We start from the raw sequence: 14,583 nt of genomic DNA on the forward strand, positions 1-14,583 counted from the left end.
ATATTAATGACGCCTCATTGTTCAAAGAATTTGCGTCCTTTTTTCTTATGTGTGAATGAGTAGTGATTTTTCTGTTCGAAAGTTTACTGCCGTTTTCTTTGTTGGTACCTAAGTGCGAGTTTTCTTCATAATTCCTGAGATGTGCAATATTTCTGTGAAATACATGTATCTGATTGTCTGGGGCGTAGGGTTTACTGTTTTAATATTGGTCTGTTAGAATTATGTTTGTGTAATGGATTATTCTTGCGGATTTGCTATTTATACTTTTCCATTTAATGACCATAGAATTTTTCATGGGATTTTGTAACTGACGATCACTTGGCCTAACGCAATAAATAATTTAATTACACTAAAAATTTTAAAACGTATTTGTTTTACATTTCGATGATCATACTCTGTTGTAGAGCGATATGGTACCAGAGAGTGAGAATTTAAAATGTCTTCCACTTCCACCCCCCCTCCCCCCATATGGTGAATTTGATTACTATGTAGAATTTGAGTATGATGATCCATACTGTTGAGGGTAGAATCATTTTTATATGCTTTAAGGATGCTAAATACATTGTAACACACAGATCTCATGGTTTTATTAAATTAATTTATTCATGAATAATGTATCTCAGGCACTGCAATAAATATTCGTGTCATATAGAGATATGAGGTACTGTTGACAATTTACTAATGAGAATTGAGATATTCTGCTTTCTGATAATGTTTCTCCGTTGACTGTGATCAATATTGAGCCTGTCTTGATTTATTACACCGGTCCACAAATTCATCACACTTTATACTAACATAAACGAAAGTAGCTGTGGTGTATAGGTTTCGATGCTCTGAACAAGAATTTCAAGCTTAAAATTGTCCCCTAGCTCTGATTCCTACATGCAGAGGCCTTGGGGCAAAGGTCCCTCTACCATATGTAAGTTTGTTGGCCTCTTCCAATACAATTTTGCAGTACTGCTTTACATCATGACACCAGTCACGTTTGTTTGGTTGTATGTAAAAACCAGACGCGATTTTAACTGTTCTTTGTCATCGCTGCATCCTCTTGTGCTCCGGTAGTTCACTTGTTAACAGATCAAGCATAGTGGCCGTTTTCTAAGAATGTATGTGAACTGAGGTTCTGAATTTAATGGACTGAGTTACTGTACACTTTCCCAAAATTATCTCGTAGCTACAGTAACAAAGCTGGTAACTTTTGTTACATCTGTACAAACTTGCTTTGTAGTTAAGCAAACCGAGCATTGACAAAAGCAATGAAATAAGCATCGCCTTCTAATTCGGGTATGAGTAGGAGACCAAAATAAATCGTGGTCTCCACATGTGTGGCACATTTTATATAAATCTACACCGAGTGTTTGGATGCATGGTAACAACGTTTCCATCAAGTTTGGCGTGTCAGGTATTTGGCGTAAGCTCTCAAATCGTGAATCGAATTGCTACTTTTGGGTGATACCTGTCTTGAGGAAAAGAGTCAGTACCAAGAGGAAGAGAATTTTCTGTTCCATGACATCCCTTGTGTCATTTGGCACTTGGCCCACAAATACCACCACCAATCATGGACACACAAAGCCGAAAACATGCTATCATCATCCAGTGACAGTGACCCTACATTTACACTAACAACGTCAAGTGCAGAACCACACAAAATCATATAGTGCGAACTTAGTGATCTGAATAGGGACTTAGAACTTCCACTGTGTAAAGCCGTATTCTTGGCCTCATGACTGCAATAATGGAATCTCCTCGCTGACACTGTACATGCGTCTGTGTTTTGGGAGAGACAGAAAAAACATGAGTATCATTTCAGTGCTTAGGGCGACATTCCACGGTGCAGTGACACTGGTGGTTTGTCTTAAGACCAAAGCATTACATACAAACCAGACGAATGGAGACTCTTTATCGATCACTCAGTAACAATCCTGAAGGCATTAAGGTATCACAAGAGTAATGAAAGGCCATCCATCCCTGTCACATATACTGTCGTAGATAAACAAAGGTGTGCCGTACTGAAATCCGCAATAAACTGTCTAAATTACTGGCTGTAAACTGTCTTCATGGCTGGTCTGTGAAGATTTCAAATTTAATGCGTTATTGGTTTTGCAGGGAGGTTACACTTATTACGGCTGCTACCTGTGCGAGTGGGATAGCCGGGAAAAAGAAATAACTGCGCACAAAGAGAATAGCCTCAACGAACAGCTCTGGTGCCTGGATAACAGGTATTGTCAAGAATTAATCACAACATAATTATTCTCCTACTATTGCACATGAAGAGGGAGTCATGGCGGCATTTGTAAGGTCTGAGTAAGAATTTCAGTATCTGTATAAGAAGTTCCCAGGACTAATGTGGGAGAAGATCACAAACTGCATATTCAATGGTCCAAACATACTCTTTTTGGTGTCCACTCTAACTCCTGATTAGCGGCATGTGTGGCACTGTTTTTGTGACAAGCTAGCACTGTTGTCGGGAAACAGGAGAGCTGAAAATTACAGGGACCTTATGGATGAATTCATTCTTGCTTATAAGGTGACTGCCTGTTACATGACCCTGAAGATGAAATTTCTTTCCTCCCATTTACTTGTGTTCCCAGGAAACTCTGGTGAATTCGGTTATGTGGACGGCGAGCAATCCCTCCAGCAAATCTCACTCAAGTAGCAGCGGCACACTGGTAGGATGATACAGAGATAGGCTTTACACACACACACACACACACACACACACACGAAGAAGGGGAAAAAATAAATAAAACGTCAATACTGTGGTGGATCCCAACCATTCTTGCAACGGTACACAGGCTCACGACGAATCTTCTCAGTCCACAACTATAAAAATTTTATAGGCACAGGCTCAGCACCTGTAATCAATAAACACACATATAGTACAATTTAGATGCACTCCTCAGCACATGTGGCTCACTGCGCGCAGACAACACAAAATGTTGACAACTTCTGTATCTATAAGTAGCAACACCAAAACAAGACAAAAATTTTAATCACCTCATAAGCACGATTTAATACACATACGATAAATGGGTTCATGAACAGAATTTACAATTAACGTGCCATAAACAAGAAATGTTCCACCGAAATGTGAAGAAAATGTGAAAGAAGAGAAAAATTGGCCAGGGAAAGGACATTAAAATAACATCTCACTGATATAAGGCAGTTCCATTAACATAACAATCTATTCACATACATAAAAATGTACAAAAATATTACAAGGTACTAGGCAGCTCAACTGGAAGAAACGATCGTTATCAAATCATCATTAACAATAATACCAAATGGAAACATTAATTCTACCAATATAAAACATAAAATTTTGGGAACAGACTAACATTTGGATTCACCATATCACATTTGCGCCACGGTACGAAGGAAACAAGAACTCCTAATTTACCGGTTTTCAGTCTAACTTGGTGGGCTACATACATCGATTATACCACTGGATAATATTTAAATAATGCAGTTTAAAAAAGGCAGCTTACAGGATTTTACTTACTGTTTCATCAGTCAATGCCTCATTTGCAGAAGTTACCCATATCTCACCAAAACTGAGGAAGGAGGGAAATGTTTTCGTATTAATTTTCCATATTCTATCTCTTTAATCAACGTTATACTTCCAATAAGATCCGTTATAAGTGGCTCTATCGCGTATGCTCTTCAATCTTCATCAGAACCCTTTGTGTATATACATATTAAAAAATATACTAAAACATCTCATATTCTGTAAAATATATTAACATTAGTATTCTTTCAGATTTATCATGATAGAATCATAATGTGTGCTACATTACAAAGAAGGATGCTGTGTCCAGTCAAGCAACGGCAGTCGCCTAACATTCTTTTAAATAACAAATTGCTTCATTGCCTTTGATACCAGCAAAATACCTCAAAAAACCATAAAATAGTATTGGGTTCTATTCCTTTAAGCACCAGACAGCGATTTGCACCTCTAATCATCAATATTGTAAAAGGATCACCAGAGCAGGTCATGTGGTTAGGGGTTGTAGGGCGTCGCTGGGTAGAAGAAGGTGGCTGTTTCTAGCGATCTGCCTCTTTACTGTTGCTTCTTCCAATACATTTTCCGCTAGCTCAGCCCCACCGCTCGTGTTGTGGTGGAGACATGCTGATGTGCGCAGCCTGGGGAACCCGACGCCGTGCTCGGTCAGCGGTTGCGCGGGCAGTAGGAGGTTAGCAGCATCTTGCCCGGCCTAGCGCGCCTCCTGCAGTTGCAGTGGCTCCTGACGACGCCGGGAGTCGCCGGGGCAGCAGCGGGCAACACCCTCCGCCGGCTGGTCCTCGGGGACAGCGTCACTGATGATGACGACGTAATAGCGACCGAACGCCCTATCCATCCATCCGAATGCCGACTCCCACCTCTTATGCCGTTAAATAGTGCAGACCGCTGCTGAATCCACCGGTTACGTGGCGCTGTGTTTATTAGAACGTTCTTGATATGTTGTGTAGCGCAACCGCGCCACACGCTGCCACCGTCTATGCAATTTTGCTAATGCAGCGTTCTGACTGTTGATGGCTGCGGCACACGCACACACATACCGACGCTCGTTGCAAAACTGTGTCACCTGCATAACGCTCCGGCGAGCTTTTGTCCGCCGTCTGCCATAAGGCTGGCGAATCGTACACTGAAACACACTAAATCACAACTTCTCACCATATTTCCTAAAAATAACCCCTTGTTATCTACAATTCACACCTCGTACGAAAAGAATTGGTCCCTGAATTCAACCAAAACGTCAAAACAATTAAAATTCACTTCACAAACACCATAAAAGGCGATTGATTCACTATTTACACTGTGTTCATTCACTTCTATCCTCAGTCCAATCTTTGTGCATAAAAAGTACTCACTGTACTGCTGCAGTGCCTCACATCTGTTCAGTGAGTCTGTCTGGACCCTTAGGTTAAAGGCTGGACGGGGCAGGATTTGGGCTACCTTCCTCTTGAGCTGATAGTACACAAATTCTACGAGAAAGATAAAAATACAGGTGGCTGTGGTTGATGATCCAATACCTAGTAAGTGTTGCTAATGCTTTTTACAATGCTCATGCACTCATTGGAAAAGGATGATCCATAGTTATATGTCCATCCTTAGCTGCTAGCATCCGGTCCAAAGAGGCGAGCGAAGTCGGATCAAATATGCTATTCAAAAGAGTGAGATTTTCTTTCATGACGAATTCCTCCGGTTGCTCGGGTACATAGATCAATGTGTGTGTTATGTTCATGATTGTAGCGCCAGTAATAATTGCTGGTAAACGGAATAGGCCCTGCAATGTCACACTGTGTGCCGTTAATTAACAGTCCCTTCCCCTGCAATTCTATTCTTCGTGTACTCCCTTGCTTACCCTGCTCGTAACAAACGCAAATAACGACTGTGTTTTCCATTACGGAAAATACCCTCTCTGGACCCACTTGCTGAAAGAACTGCACCATGCCTGCTATAATTTCCTTGAGGCACTCAGTGACTGGTTCTTGAAAGAGGAATAGAGAATACTCAATAGATTTGGGAACAGTGTGTAACAATTTCGCTGGGTAGATGGTAACTGGAGCTGTTCGACAATGCAGCAAGTCTTGTGTAGTGAACGCTTCAGCTTATCTGTTTCGTGCCACTATTTCCAGTACGGTTAATTGGAAGAATTTCTGCAAAATATTCCACTTCACTCGGTACATATGCAAGGTGTAACATTCAGATTTACAATCCTTACTTGTAATTGGTATTATGATAAGAATTCTCAGCAGGTACCTATCCGCATACTGGTAACAGTTGTAATTTTGTAGTACAGACATAAGCGTTTGTCTGTTAATGTCGTCAGTAGCTCCAGGGATGCAGGCAATTCCGATTAAACTTTCCATAATCCTTCCTGAGGTTCTTCCGAAGGTAACAATACTGGGGTTAGGAGCCCGTGCATTGCTTGCAACAGAGCTTCCTGTAGATTCGTGGCTTCTATGTGTGCTTCCGTAATACTATCAGCAAGAAAACGGAGCAGTTTAGTGATTATCAGCTGTAAATCGATGTTATCGAACCGGTACTTGATTGTACCCAAGTCGTGATTCGTCGTGTCGGCTGTGGTCTTAATGTGGAGAATCAAGGTCGCGGCCAAATCTCGCAATTGGCGCGGATTATTAACTACATCTTTCTCAAAATCTTTAATTCGGTTGTGTGAAGATCTAGCATTCCCTGGCAGCTGTTCACATTATCACGTACCTGCTTAGCGTTTCATTAATACTTTTAATATCTTACGCATCAGCGGTCACGAAAACAGCTTTTAGGAAACGGCCACCTGCACCTAACCATCCTCTTTTCCTACGGACGTGCGGGATTACCCCTGCAGTTCACCGCAACTGAGCTTGTAAGCGTGCATAAGCTGATCGTAGTAGCTGATGTTCCCCCTGCGTGTAATTAAACCTCGACTGATTAGCCACCATAGAATGAAGTTCATTACATGTATCCTATAATTTACAGGTTTCGTCTTCAGCTGCCCAAATATTACATTCCACCCTTAAGGTCCATTTCGTCCGCTTGTCGAGAGAACCAAACACCACTTGATATAGGACATACCTTCAAGGCTTCAGCTAAGTTGCAACAGCAAAACAGAATAACTATGTTGAGAGACAGTGCACATCTTCCCTCTTCAGCGCAACCCATGATGCTGGAAATGCTTGTCTTACCAGAATGTCACGCCTCTCGACAAACAAAAGAAAAACAACTCACATTAACTAAGAGCAAAATAGCATATCTGATCGCTTCCCCAATTAGCTGGGTTCTCCTGATTATATGCTTCTTTCTTACTCTTTTTCTTAGATTCAGCTTCCTCTCCAGTAAAAGTTACTGCAGACAATGAAGGAAGTTCCTCAAAATTCCCCTTGAAAGGCCTATTTCGGCTCACATGCACAGTAGTAAGACGAGTTGGAAGCTGTAATTTTACATTTACTGGCGATGTCATCTCCATCACCTGGAAAGGACCTTGATAACGGGATACAATTTTTTTCGTTTTGCCTTTTGACACATATGGCTTAGTCATCATCACCCATCGTCCCACATGATATTTGGGTAATTCAGCCTGTCTATTGTGAAATTTGTCTTGTGTCTCTAACGCTCTAGTGTTCATTGTCTTCACCTGCCGCCAGATTGTTTTCAACTTTGTGGCTAAATCCTTAACAGCCGAAATATCCGTTCCTGGTCGGGTCTTGATCAATTCAAACGGAGAATGCATCTTCCGACCAAACAATAATTCATACGGAGACAATCCTGTACTTTCATGCACTTTTGAGTTACACGCCGCGGTTACAAACGCCAACAGTGTATCCCAATTGTTGTGTAGCGAATTTACATAATAACTTAACATCTTAGCTATTGTATGATGAACTCTATCGGTTCGACCATTAGCCTGCAGGTGTAATGCGCTAGTTCTCAATTTCTTTGTATGCAACAACTTGCATAACTCTTTCATCAAATCGGACATAAAGTTTGCCCCTTGATCTGTAATTATAGTTTCAAGTGTTCCAAATTTCAATATAGATTGATCTATTATTGTTAAAACATAGCGATTACCCGCTGGTGTTTGCAAAACGGTCCCAAGACGTCTACGCCAAGTAATTGGAGAGGTCTATCCGCTTCCGGTAGTCATAGCTACACAATTTTCTGATTACTCAATTAAGCCTGTTGAGCACATGGAATGCAATTCCTTACATATTGATTAACATCTTGCCAATGCGTTGACCACGAATAACTCTGTGCCACTCTCCTTTCCGTTTCTCTTCTACCCGAATGAACAGAAGACATTGAATCATGTGCTTGCCTTAAAATTTCACTTCGCAATTTTTCTGGTACGGCTATGCATGGACCATTCCTTGTTTTACAGTACAATATCCCGTCTTACACGACGAACTATTGCTGTGAGGTAAATCGTTGACAACCTGTGTCGGTGGTTTGTGCCTCGACCCATTCGTTCTCATCTATTCCTGCGAATTCCATGGCGCATACTTTACGATTCAGACCATCCACTTTTCCCTGTGATTTACCCAGTCGATGAATCACTTCAAAATCGTACTCACTAATACACAAAGACCATTTAGTTAATCTACTCGTTAGGTCTTTAAGCCCTAACAACCAATTAAGTGCTGCATGATCAGTATACACCTTGAAATTACACCAGAAATCGACTATTCCGAAAATTAATGCCACTAACTCCTTCTTGGTTGTTGAGTAATTTTTTTCTGCATTGTTTAGCTGTCTGGAAGCATATGCTATCATGTGTTCCTGCTCATCTATTTTCTGAGAAAATACAATACCCAAAGCAAAATTGCTAGCATAACATACTATAAACTATTTACTAAAATCTGAAAAGCCAAAACTAGGCTAGTTATTAACAAATTTCTCAGATTTGAAAAGCCTCTTCGCATTCTGCTGACCAGTAAAATTTTGCTGCCTTTTTCAACAGCTTCGTGAGGCGACTTGCTATTTCCGCAAATTTAGGAATACACCTCCTCTAAACACGCTATCGAATATCCGTTGGAAGGCTGCCGGAGCATTTTTGAGTCCGAAAGGTATTCGCTGATACTTAAAATGACCAGTAGGTGTTGGAAAAGCTGTCTTTCGTTGGTCTTCCGGGGCATCCTCCAACTCCGCTTCGAAGATCCAAGGTCGTGAATTACCGCTGACACAAATTATCCAGAGTTTCAGTGATATTAGGCATTGTGTATGCATCCGATACAGTTTTTTGATTCAGGAAACGCTAATCACAAGAAAAACAATATGACTTGCCCCCATCAGGTGATTCTTTACCCACTATTACGACAGAAGCTAACCAGGGACTACTACTGGTTTCTATTATCCCATCCCTAAGCTTTTGATTAATAAATTCTTCCATGACAGGCTGTTAACTTTTTGGAACACGATATGGACGTTTATACACCGGTGCTTCATTCCCAGTAGGGATGTAATGCTGAACTAACGGTGTGGCGGGCAGAATTAAATAATACTTTATATTCTGTCAAAAGAATCTCCATGACTTCTCTGTCTTGCCCTTCTAAATGTGCGACTTTACCTCTCAGTGCGGACCACCCGACGTCTGGGCGGTTCCTTGCGACTGTAATGGTTTTCCGCCGCAGAACCTAGGCGAAGTTGTATTCCGTCCAGTTCTACCATATGCCATTCCAGGTTAACTTTTGCGTGATGAGCAACCAGGAAATCAAATCCGAGTACGACATCATAGCTGCTGCCAGCAACTGGAAGGACTTCTACCTTCACCTAGAAGTTCCTCATTTCCACTCAGAAGATTAACACTGTTGATCTGCGTGACTATACTTGTCCCCAACCAACGCCACTTAACGCCCAGTGTGGTGGTTTTAATCCTACTTTACCGGGTACATTTCTACTCGCCACGTATACCTGAGACCCGGTATCCAATAAAAATTTGCCCGTTCGGCCCCTCATCAAGCCTGTCAGAAAAAGTCTGCCACTGATTCTGTACTAGCATTAATCCTTACCGCAGGTGTTGCACAGTAGACACACCACCCCTGCCCCGTTTAACTGAGGGGGGTGAGGCCCACCTTGCGGTTTCCTATCATGTTTCTACCAGGACCCATTGCAACTACGCTCCCGATGACCCCTTCGTCTGCATTTCCTGCATTGCTCTTCCTTGCAATCGTGTCTTATGTGTCCCATGGGACCACATCTGAAACATTTTATTTCTACATTAAACACTGCTTTACCTGGATGGCATTAGACAAGCAGTCTATGGCGCTGCCCTCATAGACTGTGCTGCTGGTCCTGGCAGAAGTTCGAGTCCTCCCTCGTGCATGGGTGTGTATGTTTGTCCTTAGGATAATTTGGGTTAAGTAGTGTGTAAGCTTAGGGACTGATGTCCTTAACAGTTAAGTCCCACAAGACTTCACAGACATTTCATTCGAAAACACTGCTTTCATGTCCCACGTCTTTGTTACTGTTTCAACTTCCTCTAAAGCCGCAGCAATTCTGACTGTCTCATTCAGAGTCTTTGGAAATTCCATCCTAATCTTGCGGTAGGTTTGGGGTTGCATTCCCCGCAAAAATGCGTCCCTATCGGAATCCGTTAGCTCATAGGTATTAACATTAATTTTTCGAATTCAATCTGCAAAATCTTTTATAGATTCCCCATTCCTTGGATACATTCTATTCAATTGTTCTCGATAGTATCTAGATGCATGTTTCCTCCGATACCTTTCCAGCAACCCTTTATTGAATACTTCAAATATCCAATCATCCCTTAATTCTTCATGGAATATAATGTATTCCCTGCCATCCCCAGTTATTTTCAACTTATCCGCATCCAAATGTGTTATTGCACCCCAATTTCCCAATTTAACGGCCGTGATGAGGCTCTAAAAAAAAAAAAAATCATAACACCGTCTCCAGCTTTTCCCGAGAAAGGGGTAACCTAAGATGCAGCATTAGTGTCAAGAATTGCTGCATTAACAGGAAGCCATTCCTTGTTCACTTCTTTAGACCGAGCAAGCTCTATCTCTAATTCTGACACTCGCTCAAGCAGCAGCTGAATAACCACCTCGGCTGACACAGACTGCTCCATCACTACCAGCAATCAAACCAAGACTACAGTAAGCGCGAAAGAAGAACAAGAACGGAAGACAGACTGTGCTACAGGTTCAGAAAAACCCACAGAACGAAAAACTGGTGCTTACTTATCATGTTGCAGGAGATGCTGATCCATTGTTGCCTATCTCAGATACTACATATCCTCGTCCATTACCAGCCACAATTTCCTCAAAATCCAGGGATGAGACCAGTACTATCACCAATTGTATCAGGAGTGAGTTATGCGTAGATTGGTATAGGATGACCTGAGCGGATGACGCGGTCGATGTTGTAGGGTGTGGCTGGGTAGAATAAGGTGGCTGTGTTTAGCAATCTTCCCTTTATTGTTGGTTCTTCCAATAAATTTTGCGGTAGCTTAGCGCCACCGCTCGTGTTGTGGTGGAGACGTGTTAATGTGTGCAGCCCGGGGAACGCGACGTCATGCACGGTCAGTGGCTGCGAAGGTGGTAGGAGGTTAGCAGCACGAGGCCGCGCCTAGCGCGCCTCCTGCAGACGCTGCGGCTCGTGACGACGCCGGGAGTAATCGGTGCAGCAGCGAGCGACGCCCTCCGTCGGCCAGTCCTCGGGAACAGCGTCACTGGTGATGATGACGTAACAGCGACCGAAGGCCCCATCCGTCGAACCGAATGCCGACGTTCACCTCTCATGCCCTGCTGAATCCACCGGTTACGTGGCGCTGTGTTCTCGATGAGTTGGCTAACGCAATCGTGCCACACGCGGCCCGCACCTGTGTAATTCTGCTAATGCTGCTTTCTGGCTGTTGATGGCTGCCGCCACGTACACACGTACCGACGCTCGTTGCAAAACTGTGTCACCTGCATAACACGCTGACCAGCCTTCGTTCGCCACCTACCATGAGGCTGGCGCATCGCGCACTGAAACACACTAAATCATAATTTCGCGCCATATTTCCTAAAAATAACCCCTTGTCCTCTACAATATCAGTAGACATAGGCACATTGTATTTCCTTCAGTTAATGACAACCAAAAAATCTACATCTCCATACTAAATCTGTGTACAGAATTGTTTTTTAGACAGCTACTGAACTTAAATTGAGGACTACAGGATGAGACACCACCCAGCAAAGCCTTTAATGTGTGGGGCAACCAATGGTCAGAATTTCATCTCTCACTACTCTTTAAAACAAAATAAAACTCAGAACTGTTTCATCCTCAGTCCTTCAAGGGAATCCATAAATCCACAAAATCAATTCAAACAAGCTCATAAGAGATTACTGACATAGCCAGTAACGAAGTAATCACATTATTCTCTTCAAAACATCTTTGTACCATTTCTGCTCACCATATATATCTGGAGAAGCCATTATAAGACAATTAACATCTCTGGAACACATTCTGTTTCACATCTCACTGAGAATCATTGATTTCCTTTGCTTTAGTTTCAGATGAACATACACACTATCTAATAGGTAATAAGACACCTTGCACCACTCTGACACCAACAACACTGATAGTAAAAGATCCGTTCTCTCGTAGACAAACGACCAACTCATTACTAAGAAAGCAGCACACAATATAAAGGATAAAATTATGCAATATATCAGCTGAGGTAAACTCGTACTTGCTAGGCACATCATACACAGTTTTAGCGTATGCATCTAAGGCTTAAGATAGTAATCTCAGTTCATACTATATTCACATTCTTCCTCGTAGTTTACTCGCAATGATACATTAATGGTGGAACAGAGAAACCATTTATCACGTGGTATACTTGTGTCATAGAAGAGACAACCAGTTGCAAAACCAAAATTCACTTTTCAACATACAAGAACAGAATAATGACTTCATCGAAACAAATGGATAATCATACACTGAAAATACAAAACTGGAAAAAAATTCGAACTTTCAACACATCAGATCCTGCCTGCACGCATGCTGCTTAATGTACTGAACTTCACTGCATAGAAACTATCCACTCATGATCACCTGTCATAGCTCGAGACTCATTATAAACAACATCAAAAGATCTTCATCCTGCATCAACTCTTTATACCATACAATCTAGAAATTCATCCAATATTATTACATCAAATATTCATCAAAAATACATTAAAATGCAACACAAAGATGGAATTGCCATAGGCATATTGGTGAATTACTTGATCACTGAACAAAAATATATGTAAGAATTTATACACATGTAGCAATCACACTCCTAATCATCTGTGATGTGCCAGATCACTCGACACCAGATCATTACACGTCACGATTCAGAAGTCACGACCCTAATCCTCAAGAATCGTAAATTCCGTAACACATATTGTCACTTATACGGAGGAGGATACCTCACATATTACTCTTGCTTTGTCAATAGAAAAAAATTATATCACCTGCAAGGTAAAGTTAGAAAGACTATAGAAGCTGCCTTCGACAAGTAATACAGATAAGATGCCTGTCTGTACAAAGATATTTAACTAGCGCATAAACAGAAGTAAATACAAATCTTATAATGAATAAAGCAACTTCGGAAATATGGTACCACCATAATTTCTGACAAGGAACTCTGTACTGGGCTCTGTAGATCTTAAACCTACACGCCTCACTTTTCGCTACTTGGTTTCCATATCTGTTACTGATGCCTTGCAACATGATGCAGTCCCTGACGAAAAATTAAAAACCTCTCACTGCAAGCTCACTGACTCTCAAAGGCTAAAAAATTCCAATTTTCCTGGTGTTAGCACAAAAATTCAACTCAGTGAAGTATTAATAGCAAATCCCCAAGAATAATCCATTGCACAAACAGAATTCTAACAGACCAATATTAAAACACTAAACCTTACAGCCCAGACAATCAGATAGACGTATTTCACGGAAATATAACACATCTCAGGAATTATGAAGAAAACTAGCACTTAGATACAAGCAAAGAAAACGGCAGTAAACTTTCCAACTGAAAATTCACTACTCATTGACACATATGAAAAAAGGACGCAAATTCTTTGAACAATGAGAGGTCATTAATATCATATCTTTAGAAAACATGACTCAGACATATGCACTGTCTAACAGAAGGAAGATTCACTCAAAAAAGTATACCTTTCATCAAATATACCTCAGAAAATTCCCCAAGGGCATTTCTAGTCCAGAAAGTTACTGTGTTACTAATCATTCATAAAGACTGCTCGTCAAGTAAGGATAAATCTCAATAGCGGCTACATAACCTATAATACACAAAACAAATCGAGAAAATGTAAATTCCCGTTACAGTGTGGCATAGGAAGAAGTCTAACTCTAACTTAAGCACAAGAAGAAAGCAAATAAATGTGTTACTACATCCCTTATCACAGCAATATGTCTAGCCACAGACTTGACTTCGTGACACATTTCCACGTATTTATATAAAAATACAAGAACTTTGGGCAATAAACTGTATATGTATCATGTAACGTTTTGTGTAATGAGTGGATAATGCAGCACAAGAAGGAACTTCTAGTCTCAACAGTAAAATACACACAATTAATGAGCATAAACGTGATCGCTGTTCACCGAGGTATGTTCTTAAAGCAAAAAATTATCTTTAACTGGTCCAAAACTTCTCACGTAACATAATTTCAGCATCAAGAATAGAAACATAGTCAACACTTCCAGAATAGCACGCCAAGCTTCTTAATTGTACCTGGTGTGATTAACTTTCCTAATGGTCCATAAATGAATGGCACATTGGGGTACGTGGAAAGAGCCTTCCCACAGATCTTGGAGTTAACGTCATAAAAAAACCAAACGATGGAGCGTACCCTGGGCAATGTTGGAAGATAAATGTTTCCACCACCAAAACACTATATCTGATAGGTGTTTTTTAAAACTAGACCTTACAGAAATTTCCTTCAAAATAGAAGCAATATCAACAGAGAAAGGAATATTGTTAGCGAATATGTTTAAAACAAAAAACTGTGACCTCCTCCTCATACAGGAAACTCATAGAGGTCCAAATGACAGAAGACCAAAGA

This window comes from Schistocerca gregaria, chromosome X (genome assembly GCF_023897955.1).
Source record: "Schistocerca gregaria isolate iqSchGreg1 chromosome X, iqSchGreg1.2, whole genome shotgun sequence".
In the NCBI taxonomy this organism is placed as follows: Eukaryota; Metazoa; Arthropoda; class Insecta; order Orthoptera; family Acrididae; genus Schistocerca; species Schistocerca gregaria.